We start from the raw sequence: 23,333 nt of genomic DNA on the forward strand, positions 1-23,333 counted from the left end.
TGACGTGCTTCAAACTTTTGAGGGCGGGGCGTTAGTGACAGACGCAAAAGAATCACTGGATTCTATTCCGGCCTGATTGAGAACCGACAGATGGATAGCCGTGCCGTGACAGGGTGCGTTGAACATTTCCACTAAGAGGATGGGAGGTAGCCACTGACAACGGTGAAACCCTTGCATAAGCTTGCCATGGAAAGGAGTAACAAGGATTGGATGAAGACAGTAGGAAAGCAGAGAGACGGAAGGGACCAAGCATCTCCATTCGCTTATCTGAAGTTCTCACCAATGAATTGCATAAGTATCTCTATCTTTATCTTTATGTTTTATTCATATATCACCCATACCCATTTGAGTCTGCCTGACTAAGATTTACAAGGTGACCATAGTTTGCTTCATACCAACAATCTCCGTGGGATCGACCCTTACTCGCGTAAGGTTTATTACTTGGACGACCCAGTGCACTTGCTGGTTAGTTGTGCGGAGTTGTGATAGAGAGTTGAGATTGCAATGAGCGTACCATGTTGATGGTGCCATTGATGATCACAATTTCGTGCACCAAGTTTTTGGCGCCGTTGCCGGGGATTGTTTCGTGTATGGACAACTGACGGTTCATCTTGTTGCTTAGATTAGGTATTTTTCAGAATTCTTAAGAATGAGTTCTAGAGTTTCATGATGATCTGTTGAAGTCTGGCTGGCTGTGAAGCCATGTCTAATCTTATTGGACCGAGGTTTCAACTGATCATCACAAGAGCTTGTTGATCTCTATCAATCTTGCTATTGGAGCAATGATCTACTAAGGCTTGGCTAGCCATTGGCCATGTCTAGTGTTTTGGACCGAAGCTTTCTTTGAAGGCTTGGCTGGCTGTGAAGCCATGTCTAATTCCTGGACCGGAGTCTTAGACTAGCATTGCAATGATTCCTGGAATCCAAATTAAGAATTCTGAAACCTTTATTTTCTATTTCCATATAATTTTTGAAAAATCCAAAAAACTTTCAAAATCATAAAAACCAAAAATATTTTATGTTTCTTGTTTGAGTCTAGTGTCTAATTTTAAGTTTGGTGTCTTGCATGCATTGTTTATTTGATCTTGGTTCTATTTTCAAGTCAATAGTATAGGGAATTGAAGATTCAGAACATGCAGCAGAGGAATTACACAGAAAAAGCTGGGCGTTCAAAACGCCCAGTGAAGAAGGACAGACTGGCGTTTAAACGCCAGCCAGGGTGCCTGGTTGGGCGTTTAACGCCCAAAAAGGTAGTGCATTGGGCGTTAAACGCCAGAATATGCACCATTCTGGGCGTTTAACGCCAGGATGGCACAAGAGGGAGGATTTTGTTTTCAAATCAATTTTTTTTCAAGTTTTCAAAGTTTTTCAAAATCAAATCTTTTTCAAAATCAATTTCTTTCCTTTTTCAAAGATACTTGCTAACAATTAATGATTTGATTGAACATTTCAAGTATGTTGCCTTTTTTGTTGAGAGAGGTTTAATGTTTGAATCATATCTTTTCTTGTTAGCCAAGTCATTAATTTTTAAAATCAAATCTTTTTAAAATTTGTTTTCAAATCATACCTTTTCAATCATATCTTTTTAAAAGCATAACTTTTCAATCAAATCTTTTTAATCACATCTTTTTCAAAATAGTTTTTAATCATATCTTTTTAAATTCTAATTTCAAAATCTTTCACTTAATTTTCGAAAATTTCTTCCTCTCTTCTCACATCCTTCTATTTATGGAGTACCACTCCTTCTCAATGCACAATTCGAACTCTATCTGATTAAGTTCGAATTCTTCTACCTCTTCCTTCTAATTTTCTTCTTCTCTGACACCTCAAGGAATCTCTATACTGTGACATAGAGGATTCCACATTTTCTTGTTCTCTTCTCTTTCATATGAGCAGGAACAAGGACAAAAGCATTCTTGTTGAAGCTGACCCTGAACCTGAAAGGACCTTGAAGCGATAGCTAAGAGAAGCTAAGGCACAACTCTCTGTAGAGGACCTAACAGAAATCTTCAAAGAAGAAGACATGGCAGCCGAAAACAACAACAATGCAAACAATGCAAGGAAGATGCTGGGTGACTTTACTGCACCTACTCCCGACTTCTATGGGAGAAGCATCTCTATCCCTACCATTGGAGCAAACAACTTTGAGCTTAAGCCTCAATTAGTTTCTCTAATGCAACAGAATTGCAAGTTCCATAGACTGCCATTGGAAGATCCTCATCAGTTCTTAGCTGAATTCTTGCAAATCTGTGACACTGTCAAGACTAATGGGGTTGACCCTGAGGTCTACAGACTTATGCTATTCCCTTTTGCTGTAAGAGACAGAGCTAGGACATGGTTGGACTCACAACCTAAAGAAAGCCTGGACTCGTGGGAAAAGCTAGTCAATGCCTTCTTGGCAAAGTTCTTTCCACCTCAAAAATTGAGTAAGCTTAGAGTGGAAGTCCAAACCTTCAGACAGAAGGATGGAGAATCCCTCTATGAAGCTTGGGAAAGATACAAACAATTGATCAAAAAATGTCCTTCTGACATGCTTTCTGAATGGAGCATCATAGGTATTTTCTATGATGGTCTCTCTGAACTGTCCAAGATGTCTTTGGATAGCTCTGCTGGAGGATCTCTTCATCTAAAGAAGACGCCTACAGAAGCTCAAGAACTAATTGAAATGGTTGCAAATAACCAATTCATGTACACTTCTGAAAGGAATCCTGTGAACAATGGGACAAATCAGAAGAAAGGAGTTCTTGAGATTGATACTCTGAATGCCATTCTGGCTCAGAACAAGATATTGACTCAACAAGTCAATTTGATTTCCCAAAGTCTGTCTGGAATGCAAAATGCACCAGGTTGTACTAAGGAGGCTTCATCTGAAGAAGAAGCCTATGATCCTGAGAACCCTTCAATGGAAGAGGTGAATTACATGGGAGAGCCCTATGGAAACACCTATAATTCTTCATGGAGAAATCATCCAAATTTCTCATGGAAGGATCAACAGAGACCTCAACAAGGTTTCAACAACAATAATGGTGGAAGAAACAGGTTTAGCAATGGCAAGCCTTTTCCATCATCTTCTCAGCAACAGACAGAGAATTCTAAGCAGAACCACTCTGACTTAGCAACCATGGTCTCTGATCTAATCAAAACCACTCAAAGTTTCATGACTGAAACAAGGTCCTCCATTAAGAATTTGGAGGCACAAGTGGGACAACTGAGCAAGAAAATTACTGAACTAACTCCCAGTACTCTTCCAAGTAATACAGAAGAAAATCCAAAAGGAGAGTGCAAGGCCATCAACATGGCCAAATTTGGAGAGGAAGGAGAGGCAGTGAACGCCACTGAGGAAGACCTCAGTGGACGTCCACTGGCCTCCACTGAGTTCCCCAATGAGGAACCATGGGAATCTGAGGCTCAAAATGAGACCATAGAGATTCCATTGGACTTGCTTCTGCCTTTCATAAGCTCTTATGAGTATTCCTCCTCTGAAGAGGATGAGTATGTCACTGAAGAGCAAGTTGCTAAATACCTTGGAGCAATCATGAAGCTAAATGACAAGTTATTTGGAAATGAGACTTAGGAGGATGAACCCCCTTTGCTCACCAAAGAATTGGATGACTTGTCTAGGCAGAAATTACCTCAAAAGAGGCAGGACCCTGGGAAGTTCTCCATACCTTGTACCATAGGCACCATGACCTTCAAGAAGGCTCTGTGTGACTTAGGGTCAAGTGTAAACCTCATGTCTCTCTCTGTAATGGAGAAGCTAGGGATCTTTGAGGTGCAAGCTGCAAGGATCTCACTAGAGATGGCAGACAATTCAAGAAAACAAGCTTATGAACTTGTAGAGGATGTTTTGGTGAAGATAGAAGACCATTACATCCCTACTGATTTCATAGTCCTAGAGACTGGGAAGTGCATGGATGAATCCATCATCCTTGGCAGACCCTTCCTAGCCACAGCTAAGGCTGTGATTGATGTTGATGGAGGTGAACTGATTATTCAAGTGAATGAAGAATTCTTTGTGTTTAAGGCTCAAGGATATCCCTCTGTCACCATGGAGAGGAAGCATGAAGAGCTTCTCTCAAATCAGAGTCAAACAGAGCCCCCACAGTCAAACTCTAAGTTTGGTGTTGGGAGGCCACAACCAAACTCTAAGTTTGGTGTTGAACCCCCACATTCAAACTCTAAGTTTGGTGTTGAGAGGTTCCAACATTGCTCTGAGAAAATGTGAGGCTCCATGAGAGCCCTCTGTCAAGCTACTGACATTAAAGAAGCGCTTGTTGGGAGGCAACCCAATGTCATATTTTATCTATTTTCCTTTGTTATTTTATGTTTTCTGTAGGTTGATGATCATGAGAAGTCACAAAATCAATAGAAAAAGCAAAAACAGAATGAAAAACAGGAAGAAAAATAGCACACCCTGGAGGAAGAACCTACTGGCGTTTAAACGCCAGTAAGACTAGCAGATGGGCGTTTAACGCCCAGTCTGGCACCATTCTGGGCGTTTAACGCCAGAAAGGGGCACCAGACTGGCGTTAAATGCCAGGAAAGGGCAAGAACCTGGCGTTAAACGCCAGAAATGGGCACCAGCCCGGCGTTTAACGCCAGAATTGGCTCAAAACGCATTTTTGCATGCCATTTGGTGCAGAGATGACTTTTCCTTGACACCTCAGGATCTGTGGACCCCACAGGATCCCCACCTACCCCACCACCCTCTCTCTTCTTCACCCATTCACCAATCACCTCAACACCAAAAACCCTTCACCTATCAAATCCCTTCTTTCTCTTCACCACTCACATCCATCCTTCATTTTCACACACCCTAAACACTACTTCTTCCCCCTTTTGGCCGAACCACACAACCTCCTCCATCTCCTCCATTTTCTTCTTCTTCTCCTCTATTCTTTCTTCTTTTGCTCGAGGACGAGCAAACCTTTTAAGTTTGGTGTGGTAAAAGCATTGCTTTTTGTTTTTCCATAACCATTTATGGCATCCAAGGCCGGAGAAACCTCTAGAAAGAGGAAAGGGAAGGCAAAAGCTTTCACCTCCGAGTCATGGGAGATGGAGAGATTCATCTCAAGGGTGCATCAAGACCACTTCTATGAAGTTGTGGCCATGAAGAAGGTGATCCATGAGGTCCCTTTCAAACTCAAAAAGGGTCAACTTTGATCAAAGGTTGGATCAAGTCCTCACAGACATTTGTGAAGAGGGCGCCCAATGGAAGAGAGATTCAAGAGGAAAGCCGGTTCAATTGAGAAGGCATGACCTCAAACCCGTGGCTAGAGGATGGTTGGAGTTTATCCAACGCTCAATCATTCCCACTAGCAACCGGTCCGAAGTTACTATAGACCGGGCTATCATGATTCATAGCATCATGATTGGAGAAGAAATAGAAGTTCATGAGGTTATAGCTCAAGAACTTTATAAGGTGGCGGACAAGTCCTCTACCTTGGCAAGGTTAGCCTTTTCTCATCTCATTTGTCACCTCTGTTATTCAGTAGGAGTTGACATAGAAGGAGACATCCTCATTGATGAGGATAAGCCCATCACTAAGAAAACGATGGAGCAAACAAGAGACCCCTCTCATCATGAAATCCCTGAGATGCCTCAAGAGATGCACTTTCCTCCACAAAACTATTGGGAGCAACTAAACACCTCCCTAGGAGAATTGAGTTCCAACATGGGACAACTAAGGGTGGAGTACCAAGAACATTCCATTCTCCTCCATGAAATCAGAGAAGATCAAAGAATCATGAGAGAGAAGCAACAAAGACAAGGAAGAGACATTGAGGAGCTCAAGCACTCCATAAGACCTTCAAGAGGAAGAACAAGCCGCCATCACTAAGGTGGACCCGTTCTTTAATCTCCTTGTTCTTTATTTTCCTGTTTTTCGAATTTTAGTGCTTATGTTTATCTATGTTTGTGTCTTGTGATCATTAGTGTCTATGCCTAAAAGTTATGAATGTCCTATGAATCCATCACCTCTCTTAAATGAAAAATGTTCTTAATTGAAAAAGATAAGAATTGCATGAATTTTGAATTTTATAACAGTTTAATTATTTTGATGTGGTGGCAACACTTTTGTTTTCTGAATGTATGCTTAAATAGTGCATATGTCTTTTGAATTTGTGGTTCATGAATGTTGGCTCTTGAAAGAATGATGAAAAAGGAGACATGTTACTGAGGATCTGAAAAATCATTAAAATGATTCTTGAAGCAAGAAAAAGTAGTGATTCAAAAAAAAACGAAAAACAAAAAAAAAGCAAAAAGAAAGAGAAAAAGAAAGAAAAAGAAAGAAATAAAGTTGTGATCCAAGGCAAAAAAAGAGTGTGCTTAAGAACCCTGGACACCTCTAGTTGGGGACTCTAGCAAAGCTGAGTCACAATCTGAAAAGGTTCACCCAATTATGTGTCTGTGGCATGTATGTATCCGGTGGTAATACTGGAAGACAGAGTGCTTTGGGCCACAGCCAAGACTCAATAAGTAGCTGTGTTCAAGAATCATCATACTTAACTAGGAGAATCAATAACACTATCCGGATTCTGAGTTCCTAAAGAAGCCAATCATTCTGAATTTCAAAGGATAGAGTGAGATGCCAAAACTATTCAGAGGCAAAAAGCTAAAAGCCCCGCTCATCTAATTAATACTGATCTTCATAGATGTTTTTGGAATTCATTGTATATTCTCTTCTTTTTATCTTATTTGATTTTTAGTTGCTTGAGGACAAGCAACAATTTAAGTTTGGTGTTGTGATGAGCGGATAATTTATACGCTTTTTGGCATTGTTTTTAGTATGTTTCTAGTAGGATTTAGTTAGTTTTTAGTATATTTTTATTAGTTTTTAGTTAAAATTCACTTTTCTGGACTTTACTATGAGTTTGTGTGTTTTTCTGTGATTTCAGGTATTTTCTGGCTGAAATTGAGGGACCTGAGCAAAAATCTGATTCAGAGACTGAAAAGAACTGCAGATGCTGTTGGATTCTGACCTTCCAGCACTCGAAGTGGATTTTCTGGAGCTACAGAAGCCCAATTGGCGCGCTCTCAACGGCGTTGGAAAGTAGACATCCTGGGCTTTCCAGCATATGATAGTCCATACTTTGCCCAAGATTTGATGGCCCAAACCGGCGTTCAAAGTCACCTTCAGATTTTCCAGCGTTAAACGCCGGAACTGGCACCAAAGTGGGAGTTAAACGCCCAAACTGGCACAAAAGCTGGCGTTTAACTCCAAGAAGAGTCTCTACACGAAAATGCTTCATTGCTCAGCCCAAGCACACACCAAGTGGGCCCAGAAGTGAATTTTTATGTCATTTACTCATTCTTAAGCTACTAGTTCTCTATAAATAGGACCTTTTACTATTGTATTTTCATCTTTCAATCTTAGAATCTTTTGATCATGTTTTGATGATTGAACCCTCTTTGGGAGGCTGGCCTCACGGCCATGCCTAGATCTTATTCTTATGTATTTTCAACGGTGGAGTTTCTACACACCAAAGATTAAGGTGTGGAGCTTTGCTGTACCTCGAGTATTAATGCAATTACTATTGTTCTTCTATTCAATTCGCTTGTTCTTGTTCCAAGATATCACTTGTTCTTCAACTTGATGAATGTGATGATCTGTGACACTCATCATCATTCTCACCTATGAACGTGTGACTGACAACCACCTCCGTTCTACCTTAGATTGGGTGAATATCTCTTGGATTCCTGATACACGATGTATGGTTGATCGCCTGACAACCGAGCGCTCGCCTGACAACTGAGCCAGCCATTCCGTGAGATCAGAGTCTTCGTGGTATAGGCAAGAACTGATGGCGGCATTCAAGAGAATCCGGAAGGTCTAACCTTGTCTGTGGTATTCTGAGTAGGATTCAATGATTGAATGACGGTGACGTGCTTCAAACTCCTGAGGGCAGGGCGTTAGTGACAGACGCAAAAGAATCATTGGATTCTATTCCGGCCTGATTGAGAACCGACAGATGGATAGCCGTGCCGTGACAGGGTGCGTTGAACATTTCCACTGAGAGGATGGGAGGTAGCCACTGACAACGGTGAAACCCTTGCATAAGCTTGCCATGGAAAGGAGTAAGAAGGATTGGATGAAGACAGTAGGAAAGCAGAGAAACGGAAGGGACCAAGCATCTCCATTCGCTTATCTGAAGTTCTCACCAATGAATTGCATAAGTATCTCTATCTTTATCTTTATGTTTTATTCATATATCACCCATACCCATTTGAGTCTGCCTGACTAAGATTTACAAGGTGACCATAGCTTGTTTCATACCAACAATCTCCGTGGGATCGACCCTTACTCGCGTAAGGTTTATTACTTGGACAACCCAGTGCACTTGCTGGTTAGTTGTGCGGAGTTGTGATAGAGAGTTGAGATTGCAATGAGCGTACCATGTTGATGGCGCCATTGATGATCACAATTTCGTGCACCATTCTCCAAAAACCTCTAAGAGATACAAAATTAAAGTACATTGTCGGAGAGTTAAATACATAAGATTATATAAAAATATACACCCAAATAACATCCCAGAAAACACTTCACTGCAGAACTCCAGACGCCTACCGAGGAGCCTCTCGACCTACATCTAAAAAACAACAACACAGTATAAGGTGAGAACCAGAGGTTCTTAGCATGGTAAAGGTGCCATGCACATATGATATAAGATCCTGGAAATGCCAGAGGAAATCCTAGGATGCCAACACTTAGATTATAAAACTTAATGGATTTAAAGACGAAAGCCATAATCAGGGTGGTCCACTAAGGTTCTTGATCTTAACCAAATTCTATCTAAAGCCCTTAACCATTTTCCCTTCCTCCACAATCCTCCAAAATCACCAGTAGAACAACACAGACAAACAAGCCAGACAAAGCAAGCACAAGTAAACTACAAGTAATACAAGTGGCAAGGATAGCAGGTAAGCATGATAATCACATAGGCATGCCCAATTAATTTACATTCAAATGAAGCAGACATATGCATATGATGTATGTCTATCCTACTGGCCGTGAGATCACGTGTCAGTTACTTTTTCAGAACCCGACACATCCAGTAGCTAACTCAGACATTGGTCTCTAGGTTGCACATCTCCAGGAGGATCATAAACAAAGGAGAGTGACTTTTCACATCGAAGGAGTGTGCCTTTCCACCTTGCAATCAAAGAAGAATGTGGGAAAAAATACGAAGGAGAGTGCCTTTTCACTTTCCCCACATCCCCATCACGACAAGAGAGGAAACTTTTGTCCTCAACTTGCCATCCGAACATATTTTCAAGTTAACACGCAAGCAGGATCGCACCCAGACCTTGCCATCTCGACCATTTCGGCCACACACACATTTCAACCTTTCCGACCACACACAGTCAACCCCAATATCATCATTAACATCTCAATTCAGTTACTTTAGACCTTTCTTTACTTCCAAGTAGCCTTCTTTTCTATAGCTTAATCTCATCACTACACTTAAAACAAATCTTTAGGGGCTAAAAAAAATGAAAATAGAGGTTTCGAGGTTTAAAATAATGTTTAAAACACAAAAATGCCATTTGTTAAAAACAGGGGTCACGCGTACGCGTGGGCCATGTGTACGTGTGGGAGTGCATTTCTGAAAGGTCATGCGTACATGTGGGCCACGCGTACATGTGGCCACGCGTACGCGTGGGCGTACAATTTTCTATGCTCGCGTACATGAGATACCCAACCCGAATAGGTTGGTCATGTCACATAAAGTGGTCGCGTACGCAAGTTATGCAGAACAACAAAAATGCTAAATGCTGCAGAATTTTTAGCTTTGCACTCCAAACTTTCGACGCGCATAACTTTTTCGTTTTAAAACATTTTTCATTCGTCCTTCGAACGGCATAAACTTCACGAACTCAATTTTCATATGAAACAAGTTTGAAATAATTTGAGAGTTTGGAAGCTAGGTTATGGCTCGTAGAAATTCGGCCAAAAGCCAACTTTAAACAAAAAGACTCAAACCTCAATTTTCATAAAAACCAACCTCAATTCCCACTTTCTTTACACATATCCAATACAACAATATAACAATTTAAATGAAAAACCTCCACAACCTACCTCAATAAATTAAGCCTCAACATAAACTTCACATCATCCTATATATACACCTTCAGGATCACCAATTCATCAAACATCATCACATCATCATTTATCATTCCATTTCCAACATAATCAATAAACACCAACACATGCTCAAACCATATTATCATTCAATATCACAAGCACTAAGCATTTAACACACTTAATGTTTCCAACCTATCCTATGGTCATTTAGCCTAAGTTTTTACAAGACATTATCATTCAATATCACAAGAATTTTATAAAAATATAGTCGCGTTGTGAGTATAGATTCTAAACCAACAGAAAATCCCTTCGTACAAACGTTTTGGTTGTCACAAGTAACAAACCCTTAAATAAATTAATAACCGAAGTATTTAAACCTCGGGTCATCTTCTCAAGGAATTGCAGGGAGGTATGTTCTTATTATTGGTTATCAAGATTGTAAATCGGGGTTTTTAAAGATGAGGAACAAGTAATTTAAATGGCAGGTAAAATAAATAAATAACTGTAAAATAAACTTTTGGCAAGGTATGAGAAATTGGAAGTCCTATCCTAGTTATCCTTATCAATGATGATGAAAATTGAATCTTAATTCCACTTAGTTAACCTTTGCTAGTGCAAGGGAAGGTCAAGTGACTAATTAGTTTGATCTCCAAATCCTAGTTAATTCCTAGAAAAAGATTGGGATTATAGAAGTTCAAGCTAATTAGCAAAGATAGCAATTATCGATCATGTTGAGTCTAATAATTCCTGAGTTACTGATTTCTTAACCAAGACCAAAAGGGGAAAAGTAAATCTACTGGAATAAAATTGTCTTCGGATTGGGAGCAACAGTAACATAAATAAAAGAGAGTAATAATAAACTGAAATACCTCAAAATCATGAATTAATAAAGATATCAAATGTAACATGGGCAGTTATAGCCAAATAAAGAAGTTGAGTTGAACATAGAAATCCATAACTAAATTGAGAAAACAAATAAAAGGAACATTGAACCTGTAATTGAAGAAGATGAAAATATTCCTAATTTCTAAAAATCCTAATCCTAATACCTAAGAGAGAGGAGAGAACCTCTCTCACTAAAAACTACATCTAAACTAAAAAAAGTTCTTCCTGAAATTCCCTCCCCATTGTTCACTTCATTCCTTCACTTTACAGCCCTTGGTCTGTGTTCTCTGGGCTTGGATCTGGGCCAAAAAGAGCCCATAAACTGCTGGGAACGAGATCTATAATTTCTTGTGCGTGGCCTCTGTCACGCGTCCGCGTGGGTCACGCGGTCGCATCATTTAGAGTTTTCCTTGTCACGTGGTCGCTTCAGTCATGCGTCCACATCATATGCATTTCGCTTATGGCGCGTGATCGCGTCAATCACGCGGTCGCGTCACTACCATTTCGCGCTGGCATGCAGCCACGTCGTCCATGCGTTCGCGTCGCTGCCAGTTTCTTCAAAAACTCCATTTTGTGCTTTCCTTCCATTTTTGTATGTCTCCTTTCCATCCTTTAAATCATTCATGCCTTAGAAGATCTGAAAATACTTATCACACAAGTCACGGCATCGAATGACAATAAAAGGTAATTAAAATTAATATTTTTAAAGCCTAGGAAGCATGTTTTTCACATACATCACATAATAAGGAAGGGAAAGTAAAACCATGCAATTTCACATGAATTAGTGGGTGAAGGATTGAATAATTCACTTGAATTCAGCACAAAATATATCATAAAATATGGGTTTATCAACCTCCCCACACTTAAACAATAGCATGTCCTCATGCTAAATCCAAGAGAAAGAATATGGCAAAAATGGTGGAATCTCATGCAATGCAATCTATCCTAGATGCAACTACCTAAATGAGTCATGCAAATCTAGTTATTATTCACCTATATATATAAAGCTTTACATGTAGTCAAATTAATTCACATTCTCAAGGAATCATATATGCATAGCCAACCTTAGATAATGTTAAAACACTTTTACAATTGAGACGGGTAAATAAAATGTTTTTCAAACTTGCAAGACAATTAACAATAGAGGTATAGATATATGGTGATGAGCTATTGAACCCTCACTAGATTTTGTGTTTATTCTCTAATCACTCAGTGTTTATTAGGTTAATCACTCTATTCTTCTTTCTATCCTTGTTTTCCATAACTTTGTTCTTCATCTAACTGATGAGCGGATAATTTGTATGCTTTTTGGCATTGTTTTTAGTATGTTTTTAGTAGATTTAGTTAGTTTTTAGTATACTTTTTATTAGTTTTTAGTTAAAATTCACTTTTCTGGACTTTACTATGAGTTTTTGTGTTTTTCTGTGATTTCAGGTATTTTCTGGCTGAAATTGAGGGACCTGAGCAGAAATCTGATTCAGAGACTGAAAAGGACTGCAGATGCTGTTGGACTCTGACCTCCCTGCACTCGAAGTGAATTTTCTGGAGCTACAGAAGCCCAATTTGCGCGTTCTCAACGGCGTTGGAAAGTAGACATCCTGGGCTTTCCAGCAATATATGATAGTTTATACTTTGCCCAATATTTGATGGCCCAAACCGGCGTTCAAAGTCACCTTCAGAATTCCCAGCGTTAAACACCGGAACTGGCACCAAAGTGGGAGTTAAACGCCCAAACTGGCACAAAAGCTGGCGTTTAACTCCAAGAGAAGTCTCTACACGAAAATGCTTCATTGCTCAGCCCAAGCACACACCAAGTGGGCCCGGAAGTGGATTTTTATGTCTTTTACTCATCTTTGTAATTCTTAAGCTACTAGTTCCCTATAAATAGGACCCTTTACTATTGTGTTTTTCATCTTCGGACATCTAGTTCTTAGATCAGACCTTGGTTCTTCTGGTTCCCTCTTTGGGACCGAAGCCAATGATCACTCTTATTCTTATGTATTTTCAACGGTGGAGTTTCTACACACCATAGATTAAGGTGTGGAGCTCTGCTGTACCTCGAGTATTAATGCAATTACTATTGTTCTTCTGTTCAATTCAGCTTGTTCTTATTCTAAGATATTCATTCACACTCAAGAACTTGATGAATGTGATGATTATGTGACGCTCATCATCATTCTCACTTATGAACAAGTGACTGACAACCACTTCTGTTCTACAAGCAAACAAGGCTCTAATGTTTATCTCTTGGGTTCTTTAACCGGAATCTTCGTGGTATAAGCTAGACCTGATGGCGGCATTCAAGAAAATCCGGAAGGTCTAAACCTTGTCTGTGGTATTCTGAGTAGGATTCAATGATTGAATGACTGTGACGAGCTTCAAACTCGCGATTGTGGGGCGTTAGTGACAGACACAAAAGAATCACTGGATTCTATTCCGACATGATCGAGAACCGACAGCTGGATAGCCATGCCGTGACAGGGTGCGTTGAACATTTCCACTGAGAGGATGGGAGGTAGCCACTGACAACGGTGAAACCCTTGCATACAGCTTGCCATGGAAAGGAGTAAGAAGGATTGGATGAAGACAGTAGGAAAGCAGAGAGACGGAAGGGACAAAGCATCTCCATTCGCTTATCTGAAGTTCTTACCAATGAATTGCATAAGTATCTCTATCTTTATCTTTTATTCATATTTCATCTATAACCATTTGAGTCTGCCTGACTAAGATTTACAAGGTGACCATAGCTTGCTTCATACCAACAATCTCCGTAGGATCGACCCTTACTCGCGTAAGGTTTATTACTTGGACGACCCAGTGCACTTGCTGGTTAGTTGTGCGGAGTTGTGATAATGAGTTGAGATTGCAATGAGCGTACCATGTTGATGGCGCCATTGATGATCACAATTTCATGCACCAAGTTTTTGGCGCCGTTGCCGGGGATTGTTTCGAGTATAGACAACTGACGGTTCATCTTGTTGCTTAGATTAGGTATTTTTCAGAGTTCTTAAGAATGAATTCTAGTGTTTCAAGGTGATGTTCTTATCATTGGTGCGCGAAATTGTGATCAATACTTTTCAAAACATAAACAATCCCTAGTAATGGCGCCAAAGACTTGGTGCTCACTACCATGGCATAAACTACAACTTCGCACAACTAACCAGCAAGTGCACTGGGTCGTCCAAGTAATAAACCTTACGCGAGTAAGGGTCGATCCCACGGAGATTGGTGGTATGAAGCAAGCTATGGTCATCTTGTAAATCTCAGTCAGGCAGACTCAAATGTATAATGGTGATGAACGAAAATAACATAAAGATAAAGATAGAGATACTTATGTATATCATTGGTGTAAGAGCTTCAGACAAGTGTATGAAGATGCCTTCCCTTCCGTCTCTCTGCTTTCCTACTGTCTTCATCCAATCCTTCTTACTCCTTTCCATGGCAAGCTCATGTAGGGTTTCACTGTTGTCAGCAGCTACCTCCCATCCGCGCAGTGAAAGCTAATGCACGTACTCTGTCACAGTACTGCCAATCACCGGTTTGGTTCCCTCCCCTACCGGAATAGAATCACTCTTTTGCGTCTGTCACTAACGCCCAGTAGGTTACAGGTTTGAAGCATATCACAGTCATTCAATCATTGAATCCTACTCAGAATACCACAGACAAGGTTTAGACCTTCCGAATTCTCTTGAATGCCGCCATCAGGTCCTGCCTATACCACGAAGACTCTGATCTCACGGAATGGCTGGCTCGTTTGTCAGGCGAGCACTCGGTTGTCAGGCGATCAACCATGCATCATGCAATCAGAAATCCAAGAGATATTCACTAAGCCTCAGATGCTTGTAGAACAAGAATGGTTGTCAGTCACCTTGTTCATGGGTGAGAATGGTGATGGGCGTCAATCATCACCTTCATCATGTTGAAGAACAAGTGATATCTTGGTAAAAGAACAAGCGAAATTGAATGGAAGAACAATAGTAATTGCATTAATACTCGAGGTACAGCAGAGCTCCACACCTTAATCTATGGTGTGTAGAAACTCCACCGTTGAAAATACATAAGAACAAGGTCTAGGCATGGCCGTGAGGCCAGCCTCCCAATGATCTAAGAACTAGATGTCCGAAGATGAAAATACAATAGTAAAAGGTTCTATATATAGAAAAACTAGTAGCCTAGGGTGTACAAAGGTGAGTAAATGACATAAAAATCCACTTCCGGGCCCACTTGGTGTGTGCTTGGGCTGAGCAATGAAGGAATTTCGTGTAGAGACTCTTCTTGGAGTTAAACGCCAGCTTTTAATCCAGTTTGGGCGTTTAACTCCCATTTAGGTGCCAGTTCCGGCGTTTAACGCTGGAATTTCTGTAGGTGACTTTGAGCGCCGGTTTGGGCCATCAAATCTTGGGCAAAGTATGGACTATTATATATTGCTGGAAAGCCCAGGATGTCTACTTTCCAACGCCGTTGAGAGCGCGCCAATTGGGCTTCTGTAGCTCCAGAAAATCCACTTCGAATGCAGGGAGGTCAGAATCCAACAGCATCTGCAGTCCTTTTCAGTCTCTGAATCAGATTTTTGCTCAGGTCCCTCAATTTCAGCCAGAAAATACCTGAAATCACAGAAAAACACACAAACTCATAGTAAAGTCCAGAAAAGTGAATTTTAACTAAAAACTAATAAAAATATAATAAAAACTAAACTAAAACTACCAAAATCATACTAAAAACAATGCCAAAAAGCGTACAAATTATCCGCTCATCACAACACCAAACTTAAATTGTTGCTTGTCCCCAAGCAACTGAAAATCAAATAAGATAAAAAGAAGAGAATATACTATAGACTCCAAATTATCAATGAAACATAGCTCCAAATTAGATGAGCGGGACTAGTAGCTTTTTGCCTCCAAACAGTTTTGGCATCTCACTTTATCCTTTGAAATTCAGAATGATTGGCTTCTTTAGGAACTCAGAATCCAGATAGTGTTATTGATTCTCCTAGTTAAGTATGATGATTCTTGAACACAGCTACTTTATGAGTCTTGGCTGTGGCCCAAAGCACTCTGTCTTCCAGTATTACCACAGGATACATACATGCCACAGACACATAATTGGGTGAACCTTTTTAGATTGTGACTCAGCTTTGCTAAAGTCCCCAATTAGAGGTGTCCAGGGTTCTTAAGCACACTCTTATTGCCTTGGATCACAACTTTATTTCTTTCTTTTTCTTTTCTTTTTCTCTTTCTTTTTCGTTTTTTTTTTTCTTTTTTTTTTCTTTTTTGTATTCACTGCTTTTTCTTGCTTCAAGAATCATTTTTATGATTTTTCAGATCCTCAGTAACATGTCTCCTTTTTCATCATTCTTTCAAGAGCCAACAATTTTAACATTCATGAACCACAAATTCAAAAGACATATGCACTGTTCAAGCATACATTCAGAAAACAAAAAGTATTGTCACCACATCAAACTAATTAAGCTAGTTTTAAAGATGAATTTGAAATCCTGTACTTCTTGTTCTTTTGTGATAAAAACAGTTTTCATTTAAGAAAGGTGATGGATTCATATTCATAGCTTTAAGGCATAGACACTAAGACTCTAATGATCATAAGACACAAACATGGATAAACATAAGCACTAAAATTCGAAAAACAGAAGAATAAAGAACAAGGAAATCAAGGAACGGGTCCACCTTAGTGATGGCGGCTTGTTCTTCCTCTTGAAGGTCTTATGGAGTGCTTGAGCTCCTCAATGTCTCTTCCTTGTCTTTGTTGCTCCTCTCTCATGATTCTTTGATCTTCTCTAATTTCATGGAGGAGGATGGCATGTGCTTCACCCTTAGTTGTCCCATGTTGGAACTTAATTCTCCTAGGGAGGTGTTTACTTGCTCCCAATAGTCTTGTGGAGGAAAGTGCATCCCTTGAGGTATCTCAGGGATCTCATGATGAGAGGGGTCTCTTGTTTGCTCCATCTTCTTCTTAGTGATGGGCTTGAGGTCATGCCTTCTCAGTTGAACCGGCTTTGGATGCCATAAATGGTTATGGAAAAGCAAAAAGCAATGCTTTTACCACACCAAACTTAAAAGGTTTGCTCGTCCTCGAGCAAAAGAAGAAAGAAGAGAGTAGAAGAAGAAATGGAGGAGAGGTAGATGGCTTTGTGGTTCGGCCATAAGGGGAAGAAGTGGTGTTAGATGAAGGATGGATGTGAGTGGTGAAGAGAAAGAGATGTCGAGGTGAATGGGTGAAGAAGAAGAGAGAGTGGTGGGGTTGTTTTGGGATCCTGTGGGGTCCACAGATCCTGAGGTGTCAAGGAAAAGTCATCCCTGCACCAAATGGCATCAAAATCCACGTTTTGAGCCATTTCTGGCGTTAAACGCCGGGCTGGTGCCCATTCCTGGCGTTTAACGCCAGGTTGTTGCCCTTTACTGGCGTTTAACGCCAGTCTGGTGCCCCTTTCTGGCGTTAAACGCCCAGAATGGTGCCAGACTGGGCGTTAAACGCCCAACAGCTAGCATTACTGGCGTTTGAACGCCAGCTTCTTCTCCTCCAGGGTGTGCTGTTTTTCTTCCTGTTTTTCATTCTGTTTTGGCTTTTTCAATGGATTTTGTGACTTCTTATGATCATCAACCTACAAAATAACATAAAATAACAAAAGAAACTATAAAATATAATCATTGGGTTGCCTCCCAACAAGCGCTTCTTTAATGTCAGTAGCTTGACAGAGGGCTCTCATGGAGCCTCACAGATACTCAGAGCAATGTTGGAACCTCCCAACACCAAACTTAGAGTTTGAATGTGGGGGTTCAACACCAAACTTAGAGTTTGGTTGTGGCCTCCCAACACCAAACTTAGAGTTTGACTTTGGGGGCTCTATTTGTCTCTGATTTGAGGGAAGCTCTTCAAGCTTCATCTCCATGGTGACAGAGGGATATCCTTGAGCCTTAAACACAAAGGATTCTTCATTCACTTGAATGATCAGTTCACCTCTATCAACATCAATCACAGCCTTTGCTGTGGCTAGGAAGGGTCTGCCAAGGATGATGGATTCATCCATGCACTTCCCAGTCTCTAGGACTATGAAATCAGTAGGGATGTAATGGTCTTCAATCTTCACCAAACATTCTCTACAAGTCCATGAGCTTGTTTTCTTGAATTGTCTGCCATCTCTAATGAGATTTTTGCAGCTTGCACCTCAAAGATCCCTAATTTCTCCATTACAGAGAGGGGCATGAGGTTTACACTTGACCCTAAGTCACACAAGGCCTTCTTGAAGGTCATGGTGCCTATGGTACAAGGTATAGAAAACTTCCCAGGATCCTGCCTCTTTTGAGGTAATTTCTGCCTAGACAAGTCATCCAGTTCTTTGGTGAGCAAGGGGGGTTCATCTTCCCAAGTCTCATTTCCAAATAACTTGTCATTTAGCTTCATGATTGCTCCAAGATATTTAGCAACTTGCTCTTTAGTGACATACTCATCCTCTTCAGAGGAAGAATACTCATCAGAGCTCATGAAAGGCAGAAGTAAATCCAATGGAATCTCTATGGTCTCATTTTGAGCCTCAGATTCCCATTGTTCCTCATTGAGGAACTCAGAGGAGATTGGTACACGCCCACTGAGGTCCTCCTCAGTGGCGTCCTCCTCTTCTCTTTCCTCTCCATATTCGGCCATGTCTATGGCTTTGCACTCTCCTTTTGGATTTTCTTCTGTATTACTTGGGAGAGTGCTAGGAGGGAGTTCAGTAACTTTCTTGCTCAGCTGACCCACTTGTCCTTCCAAATTTCTGATGGAGGACCTTGTTTCATTCATGAAACTTTGAGTGGTCTTTATTAGATCAGAGACCATTGTTGTTAAGTCAGAAGTATTCTGCTTAGAACTCTCTGTCTGTTGCTGAGAAGATGATGGAAAAGGCTTGCCATTGCTAAACCTGTTTCTTCCACCATTACTATTGAAACCTTGTTGAGGTCTCTCTTGATTCTTCCATGAGAGATTTGGGTGATTTCTCCATGAAGAATTATAGGTGTTACCATAGGGTTCTCCTAGGTAATTCACCTCTTCCATTGAAGGGTTCTCAGGATCATAAGCTTCTTCCTCAGATGAAGCATCCTTAGTACTGTTTGGTGCATTTTGCATTCCAGACAGACTTTGAGAAATCAAATTGACTTGTTGAGTCAATATTTTATTCTGAGCCAAAATGGCATTCAGAGTATCAATTTCAAGAACTCCTTTCTTCTGACTTGTCCCATTGTTCACAGGATTTCTCTCAGAAGTGTACATGAATTGGTTATTTGCAACCATTTCAATGAGCTCTTGAGCCTCTGTAGGCGTCTTCTTCAGATGAAGAGATCCTCCAGCAGAGCTATCCAAAGACATCTTGGATAGTTCAGAGAGACCATCATAGACAATACCTTATGATGCTCCATTCAGAAAGCATGTCAGAAGGACATTTTCTGATTAATTGTTTGTATCTTTCCCAAGCTTCATAGAGGGATTCCCCATCCTTCTGTCTGAAGGTTTGGACTTCCACTCTAAGCTTACTCCATCTTTGTGGTGGAAAGAACTTTGCCAAAAAGGCATTGACTAGCTTTTCCCAAGAGTCCAGGCTTTCTTTAGGTTGAGAGTCCAACCATATTCTAGCTCTGTCTCTTACAGCAAAAGGGAATAGCATCAGTCTATAGACCTCAGGGTCAACCCCATTAGTCTTGACTGTGTCACAGATTTGCAAGAATTCAGCTAAGAACTGATGAGGATCTTCCATTGGAAGTCCATGGAACTTGCAATTCTGTTGCATTAGAGAAACTAATTGAGGCTTAAGCTCAAAGTTGTTTGCTCCAATGGCAGGGATAGAGATGCTTCTCCCATAAAAATCAGGAGTAGGTGCAGTAAAGTCACCCAGCACCTTCCTTGCATTGTTTGCATTATTATTGTTTTCGGCTGCCATGTCTTCTTCTTCTTTGAAGAATTCGGTCAGGTCCTCTAAAGAGAGTTGTGCTTTGGCTTCTCTTAGCTTTCTCTTCAAGGTCCTTTCGGGTTCAGGGTCAGCTTCAACAAGAATGCCTTTGTCTCTGCTCCTGCTCATATGAAAGAGAAGAGAACAAGAAAATGTGGAATCCTCTATGTCACAGTATAGAGATTCCTTGAGGTGTCAGAGGAAAAGAGAAATAGAAAGAAGAAGGAGAAGAATTCGAACTTTAATTAGATAAGGTTCGAATAGCAGGATGTGAGAAGGAGGGAAGAAGATTTTCGAAAATTAATTAAAATATTTTGAAAACATTTTTGAAAAACACTAATTGATTTTCGAAAATAAAAATGGAAAAGAAATCAAGTGATTTTTGAAAAAGATTTTTAAATTAGAAATCAAAAAGATTTGATTGAAAACTATTTTGAAAAAGATGTGATTAAAAAGATTTGATTGAAAAGTTATGGTTTTAAAAAGATGTGATTGAGAAGATATGATTTGAAAACAATTTTAAAAGATATGATTTGAAAACAATTTGAAAAGATATGATTTTAAGAATTAATGACTTGCCTAACAAGAAAAGATATGAATCAAACATAAAACCTTCCTTAACAGAAAAGGCAAAAAATGTTCAATCAAATCATTAATTGTTAGTAAGTATCTTTGAAAAAGGAAAGAAATTGATTTTGAAAAACTTTGAAAACTTGAAAAAAATTGATTTTGAGAACAAAATCTTCCCCCTAGCACCATCCTGGCGTTAAACGCCCAGAATGGTATCCATTCTGGCGTTTAACGCCCAAAATGCACCCTTTTTGGGCGTTAAACGCCCAACCAGGTACCCTGGCTGGCGTTTAAACGCCAGTCTGCCTTCTTCACTGGGCATTTTTGACTGCTCAGCTTTTTCTGTGTAATTCCTCTGCAGTATGTTCTGAATCTTCAATTCTTAGTATTATTGACTTGAAAAGACACAAATTAAAAATATTTTTGGATTTTTAATAATGAGGAATAATCAAAATGCAACTAAAATCAAATAACAATGCATGCAAGACACCAAACTTAGCAGTTTGTATACTATTGACACTAACAAAATAAGAATGCATATGAGAAACAACAAAACACTCAAGTCAATAGAATTCAAAGATCAAAACAAGGAAATCATCAAGAACAGCTTGAAGATTAATAAAGACACATGCAAAAATTCGAAAAATGCAAGAAGAACAGAAACATGCAATTGACACCAAACTTAAGATGAGACTCTAGACTCAAACAAGAAATATTTTTGGATTTTATGATTTTGTAAATTTTTTTTTTCGAAAATTAAGTGAAAAGGAAAATAAAGGTATCAAAGTTCTTAATGAGAATTCCAGGAATCATGCAATGTTAGTCTAAAGCTTTAGTCTAAAGGAATTAGACATAGCTAGCTGAGCTTCAGCAAGACATTGCATTCAAGAGCTAAATTGATGATGATCAATCAGCTTTGGTGATGATAAGAACATCACCTTGAAACACTAGAATTCATTCTTAAGAACTCTGAAGAAAAATAATACCTAATCTAAGCAACAAGATGAACCGTCAGTTGTCCATACTCAAGAACAATCCCCGGCAACGGCGCCAAAAACTTGGTGCGCGAAATTGTGATCAATACTTTTCAAAACATAAACAATCCCTAGTAATGGCGCCAAAGACTTGGTGCTCACTACCATGGCATAAACTACAACTTCGCACAACTAACCAGCAAGTGCACTGGGTCGTCCAAGTAATAAACCTTACGCGAGTAAGGGTCGATCCCACGGAGATTGGTGGTATGAAGCAAGCTATGGTCATCTTGTAAATCTCAGTCAGGCAGACTCAAATGTATAATGGTGATGAACGAAAATAACATAAAGATAAAGATAGAGATACTTATGTATATCATTGGTGTAAGAGCTTCAGACAAGTGTATGAAGATGCCTTCCCTTCCGTCTCTCTGCTTTCCTACTATCTTCATCCAATCCTTCTTACTCCTTTCCATGGCAAGCTCATGTAGGGTTTCACTGTTGTCAGCAGCTACCTCCCATCCGCGCAGTGAAAGCTAATGCACGTACTCTGTCACAGTACTGCCAATCACCGGTTTGGTTCCCTCCCCTACCGGAATAGAATCACTCTTTTGCGTCTGTCACTAACGCCCAGTAGGTTACAGGTTTGAAGCATATCACAGTCATTCAATCATTGAATCCTACTCAGAATACCACAGACAAGGTTTAGACCTTCCGGATTCTCTTGAATGCCGCCATCAGGTCCTGCCTATACCACGAAGACTCTGATCTCACGGAATGGCTGGCTCGTTTGTCAGGCGAGCACTCGGTTGTCAGGCGATCAACCATGCATCATGCAATCAGAAATCCAAGAGATATTCACTAAGCCTCAGATGCTTGTAGAACAAGAATGGTTGTCAGTCACCTTGTTCATGGGTGAGAATGGTGATGGGCGTCAATCATCACCTTCATCATGTTGAAGAACAAGTGATATCTTGGTAAAAGAACAAGCGAAATTGAATGGAAGAACAATAGTAATTGCATTAATACTCGAGGTACAGCAGAGCTCCACACCTTAATCTATGGTGTGTAGAAACTCCACCGTTGAAAATACATAAGAACAAGGTCTAGGCATGGCCGTGAGGCCAGCCTCCCAATGATCTAAGAACTAGATGTCCGAAGATGAAAATACAATAGTAAAAGGTTCTATATATAGAAAAACTAGTAGCCTAGGGTGTACAAAGGTGAGTAAATGACATAAAAATCCACTTCCGGGCCCACTTAATGTGTGCTTGGGCTGAGCAATGAAGGAATTTCGTGTAGAGACTCTTCTTGGAGTTAAACGCCAGCTTTTAATCCAGTTTGGGCGTTTAACTCCCATTTAGGTGCCAGTTCCGGCGTTTAACGCTGGAATTTCTGTAGGTGACTTTGAGCGCCGGTTTGGGCCATCAAATCTTGGGCAAAGTATGGACTATTATATATTGCTGGAAAGCCCAGGATGTCTACTTTCCAACACCGTTGAGAGCGCGCCAATTGGGCTTCTGTAGCTCCCGAAAATCCACTTCGAGTGCAGGGAGGTCAGAATCCAACAGCATCTGCAGTCCTTTTCAGTCTCTGAATCAGATTTTTGCTCAGGTCCCTCAATTTCAGCCAGAAAATACCTGAAATCACAGAAAAACACACAAACTCATAGTCAAGTCCAGAAAAGTGAATTTTAACTAAAAACTAATAAAAATATAATAAAAACTAAACTAAAACTACCAAAAACATACTAAAAACAATGCCAAAAAGCGTACAAATTATCCGCTCATCAATCATCACCAAAGCTGATTGATTATCATCAATTTAGCTCTTGAATGCAATGTCCTGCTGAAGCTTGGCTATTCATGTCTAATTCCTTTAGACT

The 23,333-nt window shown here is 40.1% G+C and overlaps 2 non-coding genes across 2 annotated transcripts; one reads left to right on the forward strand and one right to left on the reverse strand.

The window, feature by feature from the left end:
- Positions 1 to 2,428: 2,428 nt before the first annotated feature.
- Positions 2,429 to 2,536, reverse strand: LOC130953145 (small nucleolar RNA R71). The gene has a single exon (XR_009075317.1). It is a non-coding gene; the product is annotated as a small nucleolar RNA R71 (small nucleolar RNA).
- Positions 2,537 to 19,382: 16,846 nt separating this feature from the next.
- Positions 19,383 to 19,490, forward strand: LOC130953922 (small nucleolar RNA R71). Its single transcript, XR_009076083.1, has one exon. It is a non-coding gene; the product is annotated as a small nucleolar RNA R71 (small nucleolar RNA).
- The last annotated feature ends 3,843 nt before the right edge of the window (positions 19,491 to 23,333 follow it).

Source organism: Arachis stenosperma, chromosome 9, assembly GCF_014773155.1.
Source record: "Arachis stenosperma cultivar V10309 chromosome 9, arast.V10309.gnm1.PFL2, whole genome shotgun sequence".
NCBI lineage: Eukaryota > Viridiplantae > Streptophyta > Magnoliopsida > Fabales > Fabaceae > Arachis > Arachis stenosperma.